The sequence below is a fragment of the Prionailurus bengalensis genome, chromosome B4, assembly GCF_016509475.1.
Source record: "Prionailurus bengalensis isolate Pbe53 chromosome B4, Fcat_Pben_1.1_paternal_pri, whole genome shotgun sequence".
In the NCBI taxonomy this organism is placed as follows: Eukaryota; Metazoa; Chordata; class Mammalia; order Carnivora; family Felidae; genus Prionailurus; species Prionailurus bengalensis.
This window is the reverse complement of record NC_057358.1, coordinates 52,973,865-52,998,324: the sequence shown is the minus strand read 5'-3', so window position 1 is coordinate 52,998,324 and position 24,460 is coordinate 52,973,865. Positions and strand designations below refer to the sequence as shown.

At 40.8% G+C, this 24,460-nt stretch overlaps 2 pseudogenes; one reads left to right on the top strand and one right to left on the bottom strand.

Moving 5' to 3' along the window:
• Nucleotides 1–3,395: 3,395 nt before the first annotated feature.
• Nucleotides 3,396–4,800, bottom strand: LOC122474022 (annotated as a pseudogene).
• A 5,886-nt stretch (nucleotides 4,801–10,686) lies between these two features.
• Nucleotides 10,687–11,042, top strand: LOC122473015 (annotated as a pseudogene).
• The last annotated feature ends 13,418 nt before the right edge of the window (nucleotides 11,043–24,460 follow it).

Sequence of the window (24,460 nt, the reverse complement as noted above, 5' to 3'; positions counted from 1 at the left end):
CGTGGGAGAGGAGGCAGAGAGAGAGGGGGAGACACAGAATCCAAAGCAGGCTTCGAGTTCTGAGCTGTCAGCACAGAGTCCAACACAGGGCTCAAACTCACAAACCGTGAGATCATGACCTGAGCTGAAGCTGGATGCTTAACTGACTGAACCACCCACGCACCCCAGTCTTTTTTTTTAACCTACATCATGCAAGAAAAATTAGGTTGACCTAATGTTTTTTGGAGCATAGGATCTTCACAGCCATATTTGCAACGTCTCCTTTTAAATGCTAGTGTTCTCCCCTCCTACTGTACTTTCTAATGTTTTAAGGGAGATGAATTGGGGGAAAAAAAGGGGGAGAAAAACCACCTAATGCTGCATAGGGTGCTGAGCTTGCTAGATTTTAATACCACGATGCCAGGCTTATCTCCTTTCTTGATTGATTAGAGCTTGATGGCATAGCTGCAGCAATGTTAAAGGATTGCTGCTGTATCTCTTCCACATCATTTCAAAAAGTTTCCAATGATAATCTACTTGCCCTCCCACCCCACCAGTTTCTGTTATTATTTGCAGGAGATAGGGCTTGGTTCTCAAGACATTCTGGTAGCCCAACAATTCTCTTAGTGAACAATGGGATAAGAGGGAAAGGGCTGATAGCTAAATAAAAGCATCATCCATATTATTCTCATGGGCAGTAAGTTTCCAACTACCACTTAAATACATTCTTTAGGTAAAATAAAAGACTTTTCATGGGGTGCCTGGGTGGCTCAGTCAGTTAAGTGTCTCCCACTTAATTTCAGCTCAGGTCATGATCTTACAGTTCACGAGATCAAGCCCCGTGTTGGGCTCTGCACTGACAACACAGAGACTGATTGGGATTCTCTCTCCCTCTCTCTCTCTGCCCTGCCCCCACTTTGTGTGTGCATATATGCATTCTCTCTCTCTCTCTCTCTCTCTCTCTCAAAATAAATAAACATTTTTTTAAAAAGACCTTTCTTTTTGTAAATTATGAAATCCAACTGCTAGCATAAAAGTATTTTTAAATTTAAACTGATTTATAGCACATTTGAAAGGTAATACATACTAAGTCTCCAATAGAGTGGAAAAATATTTGAAGTAGTTCAAGAATTACTTCACTATATGATATAACAAGGACTCCATTTCAGAAAATAAATCTTGTGAGCCACCAGGTACCATCTCTAGTGGTTGTCTCAGTACACACAGGTACAATAAGGAACAAACTTTTTCTGCCAGGTAACAGGTTTTTTTTCTTATTTTTGCGGAAGTAAAGGTGTTGTGGTAGTAAACATAGGAATGCTTATCTATATGAGATACAGTATAAAATGCAACACGGATACAAAATATCTGATCTGAGAAACAGATAGGAATAAGAATGTCTTCTATTATGAGTTAGGACTTTAACCTATTTACATTCACCACATGAATCATTCAATGACATCAGAAACAAGTCAGTGCTATTCACACTCATTTCCATATACAGGTTACAGACTTCTACCTTCATGGAAGATTTTACTCAAGTATCTTAGTGGTTTTGCTTTTTTGACAAAGAGAATAAAGTAGGGTACATGTGTTTGCTCTTCTTTTGTAATTATGTTACTTTGAGAGAGTTTTTTTTCTTTTTTAAATTCAATTATATGTGTAGTTTCAAAATGAAGAGTGATGACATTTTTTCCCCTCAAAGAATTACCCCCAAGTAATGAGGAGAATGAGAAACATAAAACCAATTCCATCTTCAGTGCAAAGGAGACATGAATAATAAAACTATTTATATAAAGATGGCTTAGCAAGGAAGAGTCAAACCTAAGTGACTATAAAAGGTGGAAACTAATGAAAAGCCAAATGATTGTCCCTGCAGAACCTCAGAACAACAATGCAAGCGACAATTCAGAAGGTCTCAAAAATTAGATAGCATAGGAAGAAAAAGCAAATAGCATAACACAGGGTGATTTTTCAAAAATCCTTATAAGAAGCAGTTAGATCCGCAGGCAAAAATGTAAAATTTCTAGAAGAAAAGCAAGAGACCAAAGGTTTGCTCTATGGACAACCCAATGATTAGGGCACCTACACTCGAGGCATAGAGAAGGGACTGTGGGAAAGCCATTCCGGAAACAGGTGATTAGGTCTTCATACTGAACCACTGGATCACTCCCCCAACCCTTCCCACTATCTCCAGAATGGCTGCAGCTAGGCTGATGTCTCCAGGCAGGTGACTGCAAGAACCTCTTCTAGAGAAAATAAAGAGATAAAGACCTACCGCTACTAACATTTGGGATCCTCTAATGACAAAGCTAACTAGCCCTCTGACTACCCTCAGAATGAAGGCTACCAGTGCACAAGCCTACTCCTACCCAAAGACCCTCCAAGTAGCTTTTCAGCTCCTCATGAAAATCCATGGACAGCCTGGGATGACTGAATATTTGAGGGGCAAATTTAACATAAAATATAGTTCGGAAAATGAACAAACAGGAAATAAAATAGCAGGAAGAAATGGATAATGAAGGTAACAGGCAGTGCAGGTAATAATCATAACATGTCAGAGGAATCAAAGAAGCTACTGTATCAATGAGATAGGAGATGGACATGATTTTAAAGAGGAACATTTTGAAAAAGAGCTCTTAAAGTTCTAAAGTAGGATTTTTGCAATATAAAAATCAAAGATTTAGGTAATAATCTTGTGGAAATATTGTAAAGTAAAACAAAAAACCAATTAGGTAATAGAAGAGAGAATATAATGAAGAAGATTACTCTAAGAGATATTTCATACAACTAATAGACTCACTCAGAAGGAGACCAGATAAAATGTTGCTGGTGAGAAATTATCAAAAAATAATACAAGAAAATTTTCTATAACCAAAGTACATGAATCTCTAGAATGAAAGTGTCACTACCAAGTGCCCAGTATAATAAATGGAAAAAGATTAACAACACAACAAACTATTTTGTTTACTTCTTCAATTAATATATAATATCTAAATTTTGGCATTTAACTTTTGTTTTATTTTCTATTTTTGTTGCCATTTTATGTGTTTTCATGATATTTCTTGAACTTTTTAATGAAAAATTGAAGAAAGTATGGCAGGATGTTTGCTGCTATGTTAACCAAAAAGAAAAAAAAAAGTTTATTGTTGAGAATCTATAGCACACAATTTACTACTTAATTGCACATTCTTGTTTTCGTTCACGACTATTAAATTTGTTTCTCAAAAGAGAAGGGCTAGCACAACATACACTGTCAAATAATTTTTAAAAAAAATTTTAATGGTTATTATTTTTTTTTGAGGGGCACAGACACTGCTTATTGAGCGGCAGGTGCAGGAGAGGTAGCTGGCTCCAGTGCAGAAGCAGAGGCAGCAGGTCATACCAAGGTGCTGTAGGGCATCTGGCAGCCAGGGCCATGCCCCTTATCCTAGGGGACAGCACAAGCTCACTACGACAAGAGTAGCAAAGAGCTGGCCAGGGGAAGAGGCAGCCACAGCCTCCCATGATCCTGGGCAAGAAGCGGCAGGTGAACTTGGCACGGAGGGGTGGCGGGGCCTGGGATGGGAGGACTGGGGTCTGGGTGTTCTGGGGGGAGGACAAAAGGGGATCACGTCTGCGGGGTGGAGTAGAGACTGTGGTGGTGGCCACCTGGTCCCAGCACCTGGGAGAAGAGCAGAGGAGTGGTCCGTGTCTGGCTGCCCCGGCACCAGGCTGGCTCCCCCGCAATGGCGCCGTACCAGCTGCCGGAGCCTAGGCTGCCTGACATGCTGGTGCTCTCGCTCCGGCCACGCTCCCAGGAGCAGCCCTCATCCTCACAGTGCCCTGCCCGGTCGAAGAAGTCGGAACGGGAGCCAAAGACCAGGTCCTGTGGGGGCCGGTGCACCCGGAAGAAGCCCACCAGCAGGGCGGTGGGCAGCAACTCCCACACACAGAGGATGAGGCCAAACACCAGGTAGCCTTTGTTCCCCAGGTCGTTCACCAGGTCCGCCTGGTCCAAGACTTTGTACCAGTCGTAATCAAAGGCATCCAGCCGGCGCCAGGGGTCAAGGCCAGGGCTGCCAGGTTGTAGCAGGCCCGGCTGGCATAGAGCAGGACCACGGCGCCACCCATTGCAGCCACCTGGCACACACGGGTCCCCTTGGCCTCCAGGTAGATGCTGGTGGAGGGCGCCCCGCCGGGCGACAAGGCAGAGGCAGGCAGCAAGAGACAGCGCGCAGACGACAAAGAGGCAGTCGCTCACCAGGACTCGCACCAGCAGGAGGGCCCAGGGCTGTGCCCGGCGCCGGCGGGACAGCACAGCACAGCACAGCATACAGCACATTCACCAGCAGAAAGAGCAGCGAGGCCCCCGCGAAGGCCCTCCGGACGGCCAGCAAGCCTCGGCTCATCTCCGGCCGGCGCTTGGCCTTGGCCTTGAGCACAACCTGGGCGAAGTAGAGGTTCATAAGTGTCAGCGTAAAGAACTGTAGGCAGACAGGGCAGCAGTAGCGAAGCCAAAAGGGCAGGGGTCCCAGGCGGTTGGCTTGGGGGGGTATCTCGGAAGGAGAAGGAGAAGAGGGTAGTGCGCAAGGCAGCCCAGAGCAAACAGAGTGCCAGGAACACCGTCTGATAGCTGAGACGCTTGTGCCCATATAGAAGCACCAGCCAGAGTTGGGCATAGACAGAAAAGAAGAGTAGGGTGTACAGGGTGGTGTAGACCGCAGTCAGCCCCAGGGTCACAGCGGGAGGCAGCGCAGGCACCAGCCGGGCAGCAGGCACCAGGCCAGACAAGTTACTCTCCATGTCCGGAAGGGAGGCCTGAATCCTAGAGAACAAGAGGGAGGGGCTGGCAGGGGGCCAGGGAAATAAATATGGAGGGGTGGGAGTTGCGGGTGCAGCGACAGAGACGGGGAGCTCAGGAGGAAAGAAGCTGCGACTGGCCAGGCCCTTCCTCCTCAACAGAGGGACCCTGCCTTTGCAGCGAGGCACAGGCAGCCTGGGGCCTGGGCCCCTCACTCTGGGGCCTGAAAGGACAGTCCCTCTCAAGGGCAGAGGCGGGAGGCAGGCAAGGTCTCCTCCCTGGGCCAGCCCCAGAGCGGGGTGAGGGGGTGCAGAGGCTGAAGGACAGGGGTCCCTGGCCTTGGTCGTTAGAATCGTCTCGGTAGGAGGGGAGAGCCGAGAGATACCCTTTGGCTGAGGGCAGCGGCCGTTGAGGGTGGGGCGCTCAACCCCCAGCTCTCCCCCTCCCCAAACTGGGGGTCTCTCTCCCCTCCAATAATACGGATTGGGGACGGCCTCTGCCTTCTGTCCTCGGAATTCTGACGCTGCCCCCACCCCACCCCCCTCTGCATCCACTCTCCAGCCTCGGGGGGCTGGAGGAGACCGACGCCGGGTCCTCGGGGGACGCCGCCGGGGAAGCCGGCTCTGGTTGCTGGGACCCAGGGCCCCGGCTCCCCAGCTCCCCCGCTCCCGCTGCTCCGCCCCCTCCTGCGCCTGCAAATAAAATAATGTTTATTTATTTTTAAGAGAGAGACAGAGTGCAAGCAGCGAGGGACAGAGAGAGAGAGGGAGACACAGAATCCCGAAGAAGGCTCCAGGCTCTGAGCTGTCAGCACAGAGCCAGATGCAGGGATTGAACCCACGAACTGTGAGATCATGACCTGAGCCAAAGTCAGATGCCCAACCAACTGAGCCACCCAGGGACCCCTCACTGTCAAGTAATTTTTAACAAGAGCATCAAACTAACACAATGGGAAAATGAAAGTTGACATGCAAAAATTATTTCAAGATGGGCTCATAGAGCCAAAGGTAGAATCTAAAATTAAAACACTCTGGAAAGCTTCTGCACAGCAAAGGAAACAACCAACAAAACTAAAAGGCAACCAACGGAATGGGAAAAATTCCCATTTTGGGAATGGGAAAAAAAAAAAAAACGGAATGGGAATGTCATATTCGCAAATGACATATCAGACAAAGGGCTAGTATCCAAAATCTATAAAGAGCTCACCAAACTCCACACCCGAAAAACAAATAACCCAGTGAAGAAATGGGCAGAAAACATGAATAGACACTTCTCTAAAGAAGACATCCGGATGGCCAACAGGCACATGAAAAGATGTTCAGCGTCGCTCCTTATCAGGGAAATACAAATCAAAACCACACTCAGGTATCACCTCACGCCAGTCAGAGTGGCCAAAATGAACAAATCAGGAGACTATAGATGCTGGAGAGGATGTGGAGAAACGGGAACCCTCTTGCACTGTTGGTGGGAATGCAAATTGGTGCAGCCGCTCTGGAAAGCAGTGTGGAGGTTCCTCAGAAAATTAAAAATAGACCTACCCTATGACCCAGCAATAGCACTGCTAGGAATTTATCCAAGGGATACAGGAGCACTGATGCATAGGGCCACTTGTACCCCAATGTTCATAGCAGCACTCTCAACAATAGCCAAATTATGGAAAGAGCCTAAATGTCCATCAACTGATGAATGGATAAAGAAATTGTGGTTTATATACACAATGGAATATTACATGGCAATGAGAAAAAATGAAATATGGCCTTTTGTAGCAACGTGGATGGAACTGGAGAGTGTGATGCTAAGTGAAATAAGCCATACAGAGAAAGACAGATACCATATGGTCTCACTCTTATGTGGATCCTGAGAAACTTGGCAGGAACCCATGGGGGAGGGGAAGGAAAAAAAAAAAAAAAAGAGGTTAGAATGGGAGAGAGCCAAAGCATAAGAGACTGTAAAAAACTGAGAACAAACTGAGGGTTGATGGGGGGTGGGAGGGAGGAGAGGGTGGGTGATGGGTATTGAGGAGGGCACCTTTTGGGATGAGCACTGGGTGTTGTATGGAAACCAATTTGTCAATAAATTTCAGAAAAAAAAAAAAAAAAAAAAAACCACTCTGGAAGAGGAATGCCTGGGTGGCTCAGTCAGTTGGGCCACAGACTCTTGATTTTGGCTCAGGTCATGAACTCACAGTCTGTAGGTTCAAGCTCCATGTAGCACTCCATGCTGGCCATGCAGAGCCTGCTTGGGATTCTCTTTCTCCCTCTCGGTCTCTGTCCCCCCCCCCCACTTGTGTTGTCTCTCTCTGTCTCTCAAAATAAATAAATAAACTTAAAAATTATTTTTAAAAAAACTCTGAAAGAAATATAGGAGAATATCTTTCAACCTTGAGAAGGAAAGATTTCTTAGATAAGACAGAGAAAGCACTACCTATAAAAGAAAAAAATTGCTAAAATTTAGTTATCAAAACTGAAAATTTGTTTTCATCAAAAAAATACTATTAAGAAAATAGATTTTAAAAAAGAGAGGCAAAACAGAAAACAGACTCTGAACTACAGAGAAGAAACTGAAAGTTGCCAGAGGGGAGGTGGGCAGGGGGATGGATGAAATGAGTGATGGGGATTAAGGAGGGCACTGTAATGAGCACTGGGTACTGTACAAAAGTGATGAATCACCTGAAACTAATATTACACTGTATGTTAACTAACTGGAATTTAAATAAAATTTTGGAAAAAAAAAAGAAAATAGACTTATCACAGGGATCATTCCATAATGTATAAAATATTGAATCACGGGACACCTCAGTGTCTCAGTTAAGCGACTGACTCTTGACTTTGTCATGTTCTCATAGTTCATGAGTTTGAGCCCCACATCAAGCTCTATGCTGACTGCAGAGCCTGCTGGGGATTCTGTCTCTCTCTCTCTCTGCCCCTCCCCTGCTGGCTATCTCTCTCTCAAAATAAATAAAAACAAACTTAAAAAATATTGAATCACTATGATATACACCTGAAACGAATAGTATATTGTATGTAAACTATACTTGAGTAAAAACAAAACAAAACAACAAAAACATGATCTAAATGGAGAGATACATTACTGGATAAAAAGACTCAATATGTTCAAGATAGGAATTCTTCCTAAACTATAGATCCAATGGCAATTAAAATTAAAATTCTGGGACATCTGGGTAGCTCAGTCTGATAAGCCTCTGACATGGCTCAGGCCATGATCTTGCATTCATGAATTCGAGCCCACACAGGGTTTCCTGCTGTCAGCATGGAGCCTTCTGTGAAACTTCTGTCTCCTTCTCTCTGCCCCTCCCATATGAGTGTGCTCTCTCAAAATAAACATTAAAAAAAGAATTTAAAAAAATAATAAAATAAAATAAAATAAAATAAAATAAAATAAAATAAAAATGCCAATGAAACTTGGAAAAAAAAAGAAATAAGCCACAGATTGGGAGAAACATTCACAACTCATACAAATGACAAAAGATTTGAATTCAAAATACATTAATGACTTCTAAAATTCACAACAAAATGGTAGACAACCCAATTTAAAAATAGGCAAGAGTCATCTCATGAAGGAAGATAAACAAATGTCCAATAAGCATGTAAAAAAGGGCTCAACACTAGTAGTCATCAAGGAAATGTAAATTAAAACCACAATGACAACATCCATTAAAATGGCTAAAATGAAAAAGAGGGAATACAAATATCAATGAGGATGGGGAGCAACCAGTACTCCCATACATTGCTAGTGGAAGTTTAAATGATACAATCACACATTCACCCTCTGACACATCAGTTCCACTCATAGAGAAGTTCCACTTCATTTCAAGAGAAACGAAAACATATGCCCTCGGAAAGGCTTGTATAAAGAATGTTTACATCAGTTTTAGTCATAATAGCCCAAAACTGAAAACAGTTCAGTGTCCATCAGCAGGAGAACAGATAAACAAACTGTGGTATTTATGGTATATTTCTCAACAATAAAAAAGAACATGGGATGAATCGCAAAAACATTATGTTGAGGAGAAGGAACCAGACACAAAAGAATTTGTGTTGTAGGATTCCACTGAAAGAAAGTACTAGATTAGGTAAAACTAATCAAATTGCTTGGTGTGGTAGGAAGGAAGGCTTAATAAACAGAAAGGGGCATGAGTACCCCATTGGGGTGATAGAAACGGCCTATATCTTGATTAGGAATGTGGGTTACACAGATATATTCTGTTTTTAAATACTGGTTGAACTGTAACTTTAAATGTATGCATTTCACTCTATGGAGATGATATTTTAATAAATTCATGTAGACAAAATAGAAGAGCTAGGATTAGATGTTAGATTTATAAGACACTTTTCCTAGTAATTGTCGTATTATTGTGTAACATAAGAATAGAGTCCAAATGACCTATTTCAAAAGCTCTGCCAAAGTAGATTTTAATATCCTGTATGAGAAGTTCCAGTTTAATGGTGTCCCCACTGCTTATGAGGAATTCTGTTGTCGACATGGAAGTCGACCTGGAAAATAGTCCCATCAGAAGGATGCACATATTGCAAACTGTCCTAAATTAATTTGCTTGTTTACAGCCATTAGGGTTTTGGGGGGTACGTATCTGTAATCTCCAATGGTTACAGGTGAGAGCTATGGGTGCATTTCCCCAGCCATCTCACCTCTGGGAGGTGTGTTACAATGAAAGCAGGTATTAGACTGAATCTGGTAACACATACCAACATCTATTAGCAAGCGACCATGAATACAATCATACAAACTGTTCTGTATGTTCAATGAAGTCCCAGCCCTCTGTCTTTTTTGGCACTTTGATAACAAGCACTTTGCATAGAGGTTTAGGTAGAAATAGGCTCTGGCAGAAGAAGTCAGCTATTATTCTGGTTGGATCAGGTAACAGAATCTTCCCAAAGATCTTGGGACGTGAGGTTGATGGAGTTTAGAATCAGAGTATAGGCAGCTCAGGCCTGATTCTTAGGTCCTGTTTGAGCGAGGCTGAGATGACTATGTATGTCTAGCCAATCAACTTGTCTTGAATACCACTCATTTCATCAGTGAAAAAGAAAGCTATATGCTAACTTATAAATACTCTACAGCTGACCTCAGGTAAAAATAGTTGTAGCTTAGCAACCTGTGCATATTGGGGTCTAGTTAGAGCAGTGGTCCTCAACTATAACAATATGTTAGAATCACTTCTGGAGAGTTTTTAAATCCCAATGCCCAGACCACATGCCAGACTCATAACATCAGAGTTTTAGGGGGTGGGATGTAATCATCAGTGTTTTTCAAACCTCCCTAGGTGATTCCAATTTACAGATAAAGTCGAGGACCACTGGATTAGAACCTTCCAATCTAGTTTAATAGCAGTGTACATTCCTGAATAGGTATTTTAAATACTATTTAGCTAACTTGAAGAGATAGATAATATACTTTATATAGCACACTATGAATGTTTAAATATCTTTAAATAAATTATAACAATACAATAATATGAAACCTATCCCTTCTTTAGTGAACAAAGACAACAGAACTAGAAATATCAACTGGAAAAGAACTGTACTAGTTCCCAGGAAAGAAATCTGACTATTTTTGAGTAGCGGATGCATTTAAATACAGATTATTAAGACTCCACCTTGAAAATTTGACCACTGAGGGCTGCCATGTTGCACCAGGGCAGTAATGATGACACTGAGGATGTTTCCCTGTTTGACGAAGAGGAGGAGACAACTGACAGATGAAAGAAAGAAAGAAAGAAAGAAAGAAAGAAAGAAAGAAAGAAAGAAAGTCCAGAATCAGACACACAGTGACATCATTTTTTTCATTTATTTTTTCAAGTCAGTGCAACTGTAGTCTATCTTCTCTATGAATTGTTCAGCAGCAGCTTTATCACCTGTTTGGTGACAATGATCTTGTTTTCATGTGACTTTTGGGCAGTCAAGAATGTCACAGTAAACTCATGGTTGGTCTACATTGGTAGAAGCACATCAATGAACATGGAAAAAGCCATTGGGTGTTTGAGTTCAGGAAGGCATCTTCACAAGAGTAAAATTGTTACTCCTGAGTCAAGAATCTTCTGGTTAGGACTTACTGCCTGTCCATTGCTGTGGGTGATATTCTGCAGAGTGAAATGGTTGGCGGTGGTTATCACGGGTGTGGTGCTACAAGGTGCCAACCTGTATGCACATCAGGTGCAGAGCAGGCAGCAGAAAGAATTTAACCATCTTATCTCAGAAAGCAGTTTTTAAGACATAACACTGGACATGATCAGACTTCCTGAAGAGAGTGAGAGAAAGCTCCAGTGTTCTGTTACACTGCCAGCAAACTAAAGAGATTCTTGACTCTGAAAATTTTAGAACTCAGTACATGTTGCAAAGAGGAGTGCTGAGGTTGTTTTTCCAGTTTAAATTTTACTTTAAAAAGTGTAAAGGTGGGTGGCCTGGGTGACTCGGTCAGTTAAGCATGGGACTTCAGCTCAGGTCATGACCTCACAGTCTGTGAGTTTGAGCCCCACATTGGGCTCTGTGCTGACAGCTCAGAGCCTGGAGCCTGCTTTGGATTCTGTGTCTTCCTCACTTTCTACCCCACCCCCACCCCCTATTCACACTCTCTCTCTTTCTCTCTCTCTCAGAAATAAATCAACATTGGGGCGCCTGGGTGGCTCAGTCGGTTGGGCATCCAACTTCGGCTCAGGTCATGGTCTCGCGGTTTGTGAGTTCAAGCCCCGTATCAGGCTCTGTGCTGACAGCTCAGAGCCTGGAGCCTGCTTTGGATTCTGTGTCTCCCCTTCTCTCTGCCCGTTCCATGCTCATGCTCTGTCTCTCTCTGTCTCTCAATAATAAATAAACGTTAAAAAAAATTTTTTTAAAGAAAGAAATCAACATTAAAAAAAGTGAAAAGGTAGTTTTCATGTTAAGTTTTTATTTTCTTTCTAGCATTGGGACTTGAAAGTATGGTATTGTTAAAAACCTTGTCAAAATTGGTTCATGTCTATATATGTATGCACATAGTCATGTAATGTCCATATAACCCAAATTAATGAAAGTGCACTCATGTACATATGTAATGGAGAGCTTTGCATTTTGATCCACAGAATACAGAATGTTCTTAGTCTGTCTTAGAACTCTACCTGTTTCCGATTCTGTGTCTCCCTCTCTCTCTGCCCCTCCCCCATTCATGCTCTGTCTCTCTCTGTCCCAAAAATAAATAAACGTTGAAAAAAAATTAAAAAAAAAAAAAATAAAGGGGCGCCTGGGTGGCGCAGTCGGTTAAGCGTCTGACTTCAGCCAGGTCACGATCTCGCGGTCCGGGAGTTCGAGCCCCTCGTCAGGCTCTGGGCTGATGGCTCAGAGCCTGGAGCCTGTTTCCAATTCTGTGTCTCCCTCTCTCTCTGCCCCTCCCCCATTCATGCTCTGTCTCTCTCTGTCCCAAAAATAAATAAACGTTGAAAAAAAAATTAAAAAAAAAAAAAAAGAACTCTAGGTGTATACATATTATTTCTGTAGATTATTGTCAGAAGAAAGTTTTGCTTCCGTGATTAAGAGTGAGAAGTTGGTTTATGCATAAGTTAGAAATAATTGTAATTTTACAGCTTAATATATTCTTTGTGATGAAACTTCTTATTTTAGGTACTAACAGGTAAAAACCCAAATTGAGCCAGTGGTTAAATAGTTTGTAAATTTTGCTTATTTTTATTCGTAGTAAGTCATGTACTTAATGCCCAACTAATTTGGAATGGGATTTTCATAATTTATGTTTAGGGGATACCTAGAGATTGCTACTGTTCTATTTATTTTTTGAAAGGAATGGCCAGATCTTACTTTGGAACTTTCTGGAAGCTCTTCGGTGGTCCTTGGCCTAATGAAATCTATTTTTTATCACTAAAAGAGTATTATTCTTACGTCATAGTAAGAATAATCATTTAAATAGTTGGCATAATAAATGCCTAAAAGTCTTTTTATTTGATGAATCTTCCTTGCTATAATGGGGATATTGCAAACCATGCATTTGTATTAGTGGTATTTCTTAAAACAATATATGTAACAATCTACAAGCTCTTGTAGAAGGCTATAAATTCTGTTGTAGTTTCTATAAACTTCGTTGGAGTCTTTTAACCAACATATTATTTTGTGAATGTATTTATACACTGCTGAAAAATTTTTAAAGCTGTTTAATTGAATAAGTGTCTTTATTGAAGTGATAGCTTTGAAGGTGTGTAACTTTATATTTGTATAAAACTCTACTATTTATAAAGCAAAAAAAGAAAAGAAAAAGAAAGAAAATTTTATCTTTAAGCAATTATATCCTAAGAATTTCCTGTAATATTAATATGTGCTCTGATTCAAGGACTGACTATGTCGACCAGACCATGTTGAAACTAAAGCAGCAAGGTACAAACAGGACAAAATAAGAAACACCTGGGTGACAAAAGAAAAAAAAAAGTGAAACCAGACCGATTTCACCAGTTTCTAATGATGATGAATTACAAGATATTTTCGGGACATTATTGGAAGTTATTTTTATTTGTGGTACATCAAGAAGTTCCTATAAATTCCTGAATAAACTGCATATTTTCTTATGATTTGTTGAGTTTGGACATTTTCCTTTAGCCTTTTCTATTTTTAAAAAATGTTTATTTATTTTGAGATAGAGAGCACAAGCAGAGGAAGGCCAGAGGGAGAGGGAGAGTGAGAGAATCCCAAGCAGACTCCAAACTGAGTGTACAGCCCAATGCAGGGCTCCATCCTATGACTGCGAGATCACAACATGAACTGATACCAAGAGTTGGACACTTAACTGACTGAGCCACCCAGGTGCCCCAGCCTTTCTATCTTTTATAAAGCCTATTATATCACAGACGGGAAACAGACATTTCCCAGTCCCAACCAGATCCATCTTAAAAGATTCTTTCTTAAAGAATGTGAGACCGCACCTTAACATTCCATAAATCTTCTTCCTACTCCACTTTCAGAGATACTGCTAAGACTTTCAAGGTGGTATTCACTCTTATTGTAGTATTTCTATTAAATTTACTTTTTCTTAAGAGGTTATCTGGAGATATCTTGTTGAGTTCAACAGCAACATCATCAAGAATGCCTAATTAAGGTTAATTCCTGTTTTGGAATGCCATATGTCACATGAACTCAAATAAATGATAATGAAATATATTAATAATATAGAAAAAAATTTTGCAATATAATATTCCAATCAAATATTACAAAAATATTTTGTGTCATCCCTTTTGTTAATCCAAAACACTGAGGAAACTTGAGGAAAAACAAAAACCCAGCCTACCCAAATCTTTCAAAATGTGGTTTAGATATTATTTCTGTGAAGTCTCTGATGAATCTTCTCAACCTCCCCATTATATATTTTTTTTAATGTTTATTTATTTTGAGAGAGAGAGAGAGAGAGAGAGAGAGAGAGAGCATGTGTGCATGAGTGGGGGAGGGGCAGAGAGAGAGAGGAGAGAGAGAATCCCAAACAGCCTTTAAGCTCACTCAGTGCAGAGCCTGACAAGGGGCTCACTTTCACGACTGTGAGATAATGACCTGAGCCAAAATCAAGAGCCTAACGCTTGACTGAGCCACCCAGGTGCCCTGCAACCTTCCCATTATAATTAAATTATACTTCCTCTTGGCTATGCCTTTTATGTTTATCATATAGTATTTGTTTTCACTTCTTTCTCCACCTACAACACAATGACCCACTTGAGGGCAGGATCCATCGTGTATATGTCCTTGTTTCCCAAGGGCTTATAATCTCAGAGCCTACATTTAAAAAAATGTAGTAAGTGGTTATGAATTATTTGACCAGATCATTCATCTAGGGATTATTTCATTTAATTGCAAACTCTACTTGTAAACTCTTATTAATTAATGACATCTGAGTTGCACAATAGCTTTCTATTAAGCTGGTGACACATAGTTATCAGTTGTTTGAGACAGAAATTCTAGCTAGAATAGGGGTGCTAAAATAAAAACTAGAAAGGTACCAAAGGCAAGAGTCCACTATTTTGAGCCATTCTCATTTAGGGTGAATGAGAATTCTGTAGAGGTTTTACAGTTTGCTCTCTAGAGAAATCTGATGTGCTTGGTATACTACTTCAGAATAATTCGTGTTGGTATGCTTAAAAGATTTTAGTTAAAAAAAACCTGCTATAAAGGGCACCTGGGAGACTCAGTTGGTTAAGCAACCAACTTTGGCTTAGGTCATGATCCGACGGTCCGTGAGTTGGAGCACCACATTGGGCTCTCCACTCAGCACAGAGCCTGCTTCGGATGTTCTGTATCCCTCTTTCTCTGCCCCTCCCCACCTTGCGCTCTCTCGCTCTCTCTCTCTCTCTCTCTCTCTCTCTCAAAAATATATAAATATTTTAAAACATCCTGCTATATAAGTTTCTGTCATATATAGATTATTTTGTGTGTGTGTGTATGTGTGTATTTTTTTAATATGAAATTTATTGTCAAATTGGTTTCCATACAACACCCAGTGCTCATCCCAACAGGTGCCCTCCTCAATGCCAATCACCCACTTTCCCCTCCCTCCCACTCCCACCAACCCTCACTTTGTTCTCAGTTTTTAAGAGTCTCTTATGGTTTGGCTCCCTCTCTAACTTTTTTTCCTTCCTTCCTTCCCTCCCTTCCCCCGTGGTCTTCTGTTAAGTTTCTCAGGATTCACTTAAGAGTGAAAACATATGGTATCTTTCTCTGCATGACTTATTTCACTTAGCATAACACTCTCCAGTTCCATCCATGTTGCTACAAAAGGCCATATTTCATTCTTTCTCATTGCCACATAGTATTCCATTGTGTATATAAACCACAATTTCTTTATCCATTCATCAGTTGATGGACATTTAGGCTCTTTCCATAATTTGGCTACTGTTGAGAGTGCTGCTATAAACATTGGGGTACAAGTGCCCCTATGCATCAGCACTCCTGTATCCCTTGGGTAAATTCCTAGCAGTGCTATTGCTGGGTCATAAGGTAAATCTGTTTTGAGTGTTTTTGAGGAACTTCCACACTGTTTTCCAGAGTGGCTGTACCAGTTTGCATTCCCACCAACAGGGCAAGAGGGTTCCCGTTTCTCCACATCATCTCTACCATCTATAGTCTCCTGATTTGTTCATTTTAGGCACTCTGACTGGCGTGAGGTGGTATCTGAGTGTGGTTTTGATTTGTATTTCCCTGATGAGGAGTGGCGTTGAGCATCTTTTCATGTGCCTGTTGGCCATCTGGATGTCTTCTTTAGAGAAGTGTCTATTCATGTTTTCTGCCCATTTCTTCACTGGATTATTATTTTTCAGGTGTGGAGTTTGGTGAGTTCTTTGTAGATTTTGGATACTAGCCCTTTGCCTGATATGTCATTTGCAAATATCTTTTACGATTCAGTCAGTTGCCTTTTAGTTATGTTGATTGTTTCCTTTGCAGTGCAGAAGATTTTTATCTTCATAAGGTCCCAATAGTTCATTTTTCATTTTAATTCCCTTGTCTTTGGAGATGTGTCAAGTAAGAAATTGCTGTGGCTGAGGTCAGAGAGGTTTTTTCCTGCTTTCTCCTATAGGGTTTTGATGGTTTTGTGTCTCACATTCAGGTCCTTTATCCATTTTGAGTTTATTTTTGTGAATGGTGTGAGAAAGTGGTCTAGTTTCAACCTTCTGCATGTTGCTGTCCAGTTCTCCCAGCACCATTTGTTAAAGAGACTGTCTTTTTTCCATTGGATGTTCTTTCCTGCTTTGTCAAAGATTAGTTGGCCATACTTTTGTGGGTCTAATTCTGGAGTCTCTATTGTATTCCATTAGTCTATGTGTCTGTTTTTGTGCCAAATCCATGCTGTCTTGATGATTATAGCTTTGTAGTAGAGGCTAAAGTCTGGGATTGTGATGGCTCCCACCCTGGTCTTCTTCAAAATGACTTTGGCTATTCGGGGTCTTCTGTGGTTCCATACAAATTTTAGGATTGTTTGTTCTAGCTTCAAGAAGAATGCTGGTGCAATTTTGATTGGGATTCCATTGAATGTGTAGATTGCTTTGGGTTGTATTGACATTTATTCTTCCAATCCATGAGCATGGAATGTTTTTCCATTTCTTTGCATCTTCTTCAATTCCCTTCATAAGGTTTCTATAGTTTTCAGCATACAGATCTTTTACATCTTTGGTTAGGTTTATTTCTAGGTATTTTATGATTCTTGGTGCAATTGTGAATGGGATCAGTTTCTTCATTTGTCATTCTGTTGCTTCATTATTAGTGTATGAGAATGCAACTGATTTCTGTACATTAATTTTGCATCCTGCGACTTTGCTGAATTCATGTATCAGTTCTAGCAGACTTTTGGTGGAGTCTATCAGGTTTTCCATGTATATTATCATGTCATCTGCAAAAAGTGAAAGCTTGACTTCATCTTTGCCAATTTTGATGCCTTTGATTTCCTTTTGTTGTCTGATTGCTGATGCTAGAACTTCCAACACTATGTTAAACAACAGCGGTGAGAGTGGACATCCCTGTTGTGTTCCTGATCTCAGGGAGAAAGCTCTCAGTTCTTCCCCATTAAGGATGATATTAGCTGTGGGCTTTTCATAAATGGCTTTTATGATGTTTAAGTATGCTCCTTCTACCCCAACTTTCTCAAGGGTTTTTATTAAGAAAGGATGCTGAATTTTGTCAAATGCTTTTTCTGCATCGATTGACAGGATCATATGGTTCTTATCTTTTCTTTTATTAATGTGATGCATCATGTTGATTGATTTGCGAATGTTGAACCAGTCCTACAGTCCAGGAATGAATCCCACTTGATCATGGTAAATAATTCTTTTTATATGCTGTTGAATTCGATTTGCTAGTATCTTGTTGAGAATTTTTGCATCCATATTCATCAGGGATACTGGCTGGTAGTTCTGTTTTTTTGCTGGGTCTCTGTCTGGTTTGGGAATCAAAGTAATGCTGGCTTCATAGAATAAGTCTGGAAGTTTCCCTTTCCTTTCTATTTTTTGGAACAGCTTGAGAAAGGTAGGTATTATCTCTACTTTAAATGTCTGGTAGAATTCCCCAGGGAAGCCATCTGGTCCTGGACTCTTATTTGTTGGGAGATTTTTGATACCTGATTCCATTTCTTTGCTGGTTATGGGTCTGTTCAAGTTTTCTATTTCTTCCTGTTTGAGTGTTGGAAGTGAGTGGGTGCTTAGGAATTTGTCTATTTCTTCCAGGTTGTCCAGTTTGTTGGCATATAATTTTTCATAGTATTCCCTGATCATTGCTTATATTTCTGAGGGATTGGTTGTAATAATTCCATTTTCATTCATGATTTTATCTATTTGGGTCATCTCCCTTTTCTTTTTGAGAAGCCCGGATAGAGGTTTATCAATTTTGTTTTTTTGTTTTTGTTTTTGTTTTTGTTTTTGTTTTTTCAAAAAACCAACTCTTGGTTTCATTGATCTGCTCTACAGTTTTTTTTAGATTCCATATTGTTTATTTCTGCTCTGACCTTTATTATTTCTCTTCTTCTGCTGGGTTTGAGGTGTCTTTGCTGTTCTGCTTTTATTTCCTTTAGATGTGCTGTTAGATTTTATATTTGGGATTTTTCTTGTTTCTTGAGATAGGCTTGGATTGCAGTGTATTTTCCTCTCAGGACTGCCTTTGCCACATCCCAAAACATTTGGATGGTTGTATTTTCATTTTCATTTGTTTCCGTATATTTTTTAATTCCTTCTCTAATTGCCTGGTTGACCCACTCATTCTTTAGCAGGGTGTTCTTTAACCTCCATGCTTTTGGAAGTTTTCCAGACTTTTTCCTATGGTTGATTTCAAGATTTATAGCATTGTGGTCTGAAAGTGTGCATGGTATGATCTCAATTCTTTTATACTTATGAAGGGCTGTTTTGTGACCCAGTGTGTGATCTGTCTTGGAGAATGTTCCATGTGCACTCGAGAAGAAAGTGTATTCTGTTGCTCTGGGATGCAGAATTCTAAATATATCTGTCAAGTCCATCTGATCCAATGCATCATTCAGGGCCCTTGTTTCTTTATTGATCCTGTGTCTAGATGATCTATCTATTGTTGTAAGTGTGGTATTAAAGTCTCCTGCAATTACTACATTCTTGTCAATAAGATTGCTTATTTTTGTGATTGTTTTCTGTATTTGGGGGCTCCCGTATCTGGCACATAGACATTAATAATTGTTAGCTCTTCCTGATGGATAGACCCTGTAATTATCATATAATGCCCTTCTTCATCTCTTGTTACAGCCTTTAAAGTCTAGTTTGTCTGATATAATTATGGCTACTCCAGCTTTCTTCTGACTTCTAGTAGCATGACAGATAGTGCTCCATCCCCTCACTTTCAATCTGGAGGTGTCCTCAGGTCTAAAATGAGTCTCTTGTAGACAGCAAATAGATGGGTCTTGGTTTTTTATCCATTTGATACCCTATGTCTTTTGGTTGGAGCATTTAATCCATTTACATTCAGTGTTATTATAGAAAGATATGGGTTTAGAGTCATTGTGATGTCTGTAGTTTTCATGCTTGTAATGATGTCTCTGGTACTTTGTGGTCCTTGCAACATTTCACTCACAGAATCCCCCTTAGGATCTCTTGTAGGGCTGGTTTATTGGTGATGAATTCCTTCAGTTTTTGTTTGTTTGGGAAAACCTTTATATCTCCTTCTATTCTAAATGACAGACTTGCTGGATAAAGGATTCTTGGCTGCATATTTTTTCTGTTCATCACATTGAAGATTTCCTGCCATTTTTTTTCTGGCCTGACAAGTTTCAGTAGATAGGTCTGCTACCATTCTTATGTGTCTACCTTTGTAAGTTAGGGCCTCTTTATCCCTAGCTGCTTTCAGAATTTTCTCTTTATCCTTGTATTTTGCCAGTTTCACTATGATATGTCATGCAGATGATTGATTCAAGTTACATCTGAAGGGAGTTCTCTGTGCCTCTTGGATTTCAATGCCTTTTTCCTTCCCCAGATCAGGGAAGTTCTCAGCTATGATTTGTTCAGGTACACCTTCAGCCCCTTTCTCTCTCTCTTCTTCTTCCAGAATTCCTATGATATGGATATTGTTCTGTTTGATTGCATCACTTAGTTCTCTAATTCTCCCCTCATACTCCTGGATTTTTTTATCTCTATTTTTCTCAGCTTCCTCTTTTTTCATAATTTTATCTTCTAATTCACCTATTCTCTCCTCTGCCTCTTCAATCTGTGCTATAGCCACCTCCATTTTATTTTGCACCTTATTTATAGCATGTTTTTAGCTCCTCCTGACTGTTTCTTAGACCCTTGATCTCTGTAGCAATAGATTCTCTTCTGTCCTCTATGCTTTTTTCAAGCCTAGCAATTTTATGACTATTATTCTAAATTCTTGTTGCATTACATTGCTTCAATAGGTTTTGATCAATTCATTAGCTGTTGCTACTTCCTGGAGTTTCTTTCAAGGAGAATTCTTCCATTTTGTCATTTTGGTAGTTCCTGCGGTAGCTCCAAACTGCAGGGCACTTCCCCTGTGCTGTCTGGAGTAACTTGTGTTGGTGGGCAGGGCCACAGTCAGACCCAATGTCTGCCCTCAGCTCACTACTGGGGCCACAGTAGTGGCCAGGGTCAGGACTCACTGTGGAGTGGTGTGGCCCCTGTCTGGGCACTTGCACACTGCCAGGCTTGTGGTGCTGCTTCAATGGGATCTGGCATATTAGCCAGGGTGCATCCACAAGGTGCACAGGGGCAGGAGGGGTAGGCTTAGCTTGCTTTGCCATCAGTGGTCCCCTGAGGGAGGGGCCCTGTGGCACCAGGAAGGAGGCAGACCCGTCAGAGGGATGGATCCACAGAACACAGCATTGGGCATTTGCTCAGTGCAAGCAAGTTCGGTGACAAGAACTGGTTCTCTTTGGAATTTCCGCTAGGGGATGGGAGAGGGAGATGGAACTTGCCAGAGCCTTTGTTCCCCCCACCAAGCTGAGCTCTGTCTTCTGGGGCTCAACAACTCTGCCTCCTGGCATCCTCTCGCCCTCCCTGCTCTCCAAGAGCAGAGCTGTTGACTTTTAACATTCCAGATGTTAAGTCCCGCTGGCTGTCAGAATTCACGGAGTCCGGTCCCTCCACTTTTGCAAGCCAGACTTTGGGGGCTCTGCCTTGCCTGGCAGGCTGCCCCTCCACCACCCGGCTCCCTCCTGCCAGTCCATGCATCATGCATCGCCTCTCCTCCCTTCCTACCCTCTTCCATGGGCTCTTGTCTACGCTTGGCTCCGGAGAGTCTGTTCTGCTAGTCTTCTGGTGGTTTTCTGGGTTATTTAGGCCAATGTGGGTGGAATCTAAGCAATCAGCAGGATGAAGTGAGCCCAGCGTCCTCCTATGCCACCATCTTACCAGGTTCAATCTCTATCTTATATAGATTCTATCTTAAGTAGATTTAAAATAGCAGGATGTATCTTGTGTGTTTTCTTATAAAGAAAAAGATCTGAGTTTTTTCAGGGACATATTCTAGCCATTACATTCTCTATTCTAAAAGATAGGAAGTTATTGGGGCATCTGGGTGGCTCAGTCGGTTGAGCATCAGATACTCGATTTCAGCTCAGGTCATGATCCCAGGGTTGTGAGATCCAGCCCCATGTTGGGAGCCTGCTTGAGATATTCTCTCTCTCTCTCTCTCTCTCTCTCTCTCTCTCTCTCTGACCCTTTGCCCCCCCGCCTCCCTGCCCCTCTGCCCCTCTCCCCTTTACACTGTGTAAAATAAAAAATTTTCTAAATATCGGAAATTATTTTAAATGTTGCATTCTTCACCAAAAGGAGCAACTTGTTTTCTCCTTTTGAAGGCATGTGGAAAGCTAAGTGACATACTCAGTCACTAAGAAAATGAATGTCATAGTTGACATAAGTCAAGATTTAATCTAACAAGCCCTCCTACACCCTCAATTAGCAAGTGGCTGCATGGTATAGGAGGAAGGTATTAGCTTTAATATCCCAAATTCTGAGATTAAATTAGAAATTTACAACTCATCTGGGCAAAAATGGGCCAGTATTTCATGTCTCTGGATCTCCATTTCTTCTTTTGTTAAATGGGGATAATTGTATCATTTTTATAGAATTCAGAACTGTGATTTCAAAGAAAAACTCTGTGTGAGCATAATTTAGGCAATGTTTTGATTTGCCAGGAAAGTGCAGCCAATAACATGAGACCACAGATGGCTAGCACCCTAGCAGGAGACCACAGAGCCTCTTCAATAGCCACAAGTGGTCCAGATGTTGGTTTTATATCTCTTCTGAAAGAAGGCAAAGTGATTTTCTCTATCTAGTTTTCACAAATGAAGTAGGGAGAAATGTTAGCCGTGTGACTTTAATGAGTATCACATGAACAAGTTTGGAAATGTTACCGAAGGAAAGGTTACATTTAGAAAGGGCACAAAACCAAATGAGATAATGGTACAGTTGTTGCCTGGTACACAATTGAGGACATCACCTTGGGGGCTGGGAAATACAACAGGGGTGCAGTAACTATGGTTACCTACATGCCTAGCCATCACCCAGAACATGCTGGTGAGCCTGCTTTAACTTGAAAATTGGTTCTTCACCCGAACAAAAACACACAAACCCACACAAAGCATGCAGAGGGAATGCCTGGTATATCTTAGAGGTACTTGTTTTGCTGTTGTTAGGCAGTGAGCAGTTCAGCCAATGCTTAAAATGCACAGTCACCCACACTTAACACATTTTCTGTTGCCAGAAGTGCGACTGATAAACAGTTACAAACTCTCACAGATAATACTTCCAGAACTCCCTTCTGTTTAAGCCTGTTGCCCATGGAAATATTCCAAGCAAAACAAATGATAAGAACTTCAGGACAACCTCTGTGGGGGTCTCATTTCCCAATCACATGATTAAACTCCCATCTCATTGCCATTTGGCTGCCCTAGGTTTTTCTAAACCTTGGTTCACTTACTCCATTGTATTCTGTATATGGCATTATGGCAAATGTCATCTGCTCTAAGTACCACACTGGATGATAACTTATTGTATGCATTTCTGCCTTCACTCTAGCTCCTGGAGCGTGGATACAGTACACTAGCAGAATCATTTTTGTATCTCCGTTGCTTAAACAGGACCTGGCATCTGATAGGGCCTCAATAAATGTTTACTGACTATCTTAAGAATGCCTTCATCATCACACGCATTTGTTTGTAATGAGGTTCCTGCCTCCTTGTTTTCACTGTATCTAATAATACCTACATTTTTGAGTGTCTGGCAGGACATTTTAGCTCTGTGAATTAACCAAACCCTTTGAGTTACTTATCACCCATTCACTCATTTATTTTCACCAAGCTCCCAATCTACTTTCTCAATTTCAACAAATATTTATCTTCAACTGCCTGAAAATACGATGTAACATTTTATGTGTTTGAAAATTATACAGTCACTGCCATCTGTAATGGCTCTATCCAATCAAAATATGACAGCCACAAGTGAAAGCAAATGTGGACTCTTTTTTTTTTTTTTAATTAAAGGGATGGTCTTAATGATGGTGTCACTCTGTCCACTGAACATATGCTCTGGAAGGTCCTCAAAATCCCTTCCAAAAGAGTTTAAAGTGTCCTTAAGAGTAAATGTGTAGTTTTAATATTTCTAGCAGCTATACTTAAAAAGTAAATAGAAATAGGTAAAATTTTGAATATATTTTTAAACTACACATATCAAAAATATTATCAACATGCTCAAAATAAAAATTAATGAGATATTTTACACTCTTTTTTTCTTATCAACTTTCCAAAATTTGGAACGTGCTTTAGGCTTCCAGTATATTCAGTTTAATAAGCCAAATTCCAAGTGCTCAGTGGTCACATGTGGCTAGTGGCCATCATATTGGACAGCATATACCTATAAAACCATAAGAGAGAGAGATGTACAGAGAATTTTGATACAAAACAGACTAGAATGAAGTTGATATTAAGTTGAAACAATAAAATGTGGGGGCCAAAGGAGGACTCAATGCTAAGAGAAGGGAGAGAAAGAAGTAGGCTCCTTTGGACCTGCTCTAACTCTCTTTCCTTTACTAAACCATGCATCTTGTCATCTTACTGGCCACTTCCTCCTTCATCCAATGACTGCACATCCATGGATCTGTGAGAGCAGTTCTGTTTTTATAGAACTATATATCAATAAATGGCATATTTAGGTGAGCATGAGGCTGTGTATAAATAAATGTGACTCTATGCAGCTTATACAAACACTGTGATTAGAATATATGGGAAAGGCAAAGGCAAAATAAAAGGAATGGGCTATGATTGCCAGAGTATATAATGGTGTACTCTTTTCCTAGTCAAGTACCAAAGTGCAGGCAACAAAAAAGATAAAGACATGAACCTAGTCAAAAAGGAAGCCAACGTTTTGTTTTCCTCTCACACAGGGAAAAGAATTAGTAGAAATTAATGGCAGTGCTTTCACATCATCTGTTATACAAATATTTCAATTGTTGACTATCAGGAATACGTATGAATTTAGAATGTAGAATTCAGAACTACAAGGACTCATGAAAATATTCCCCTGCTTGACAAAGGTTTTCCTGATGTTCCTACTATTTTCTATCTGGTACAGATTAATGAGAAGAGAAACCAAATAAAATAAACAGAATGCCTACAGAAGGATCAGATGTAAATTAAATGACAAAACACTGGAAAAGAATGCATCAAAGCAACACTGAACATACACATGAAGCA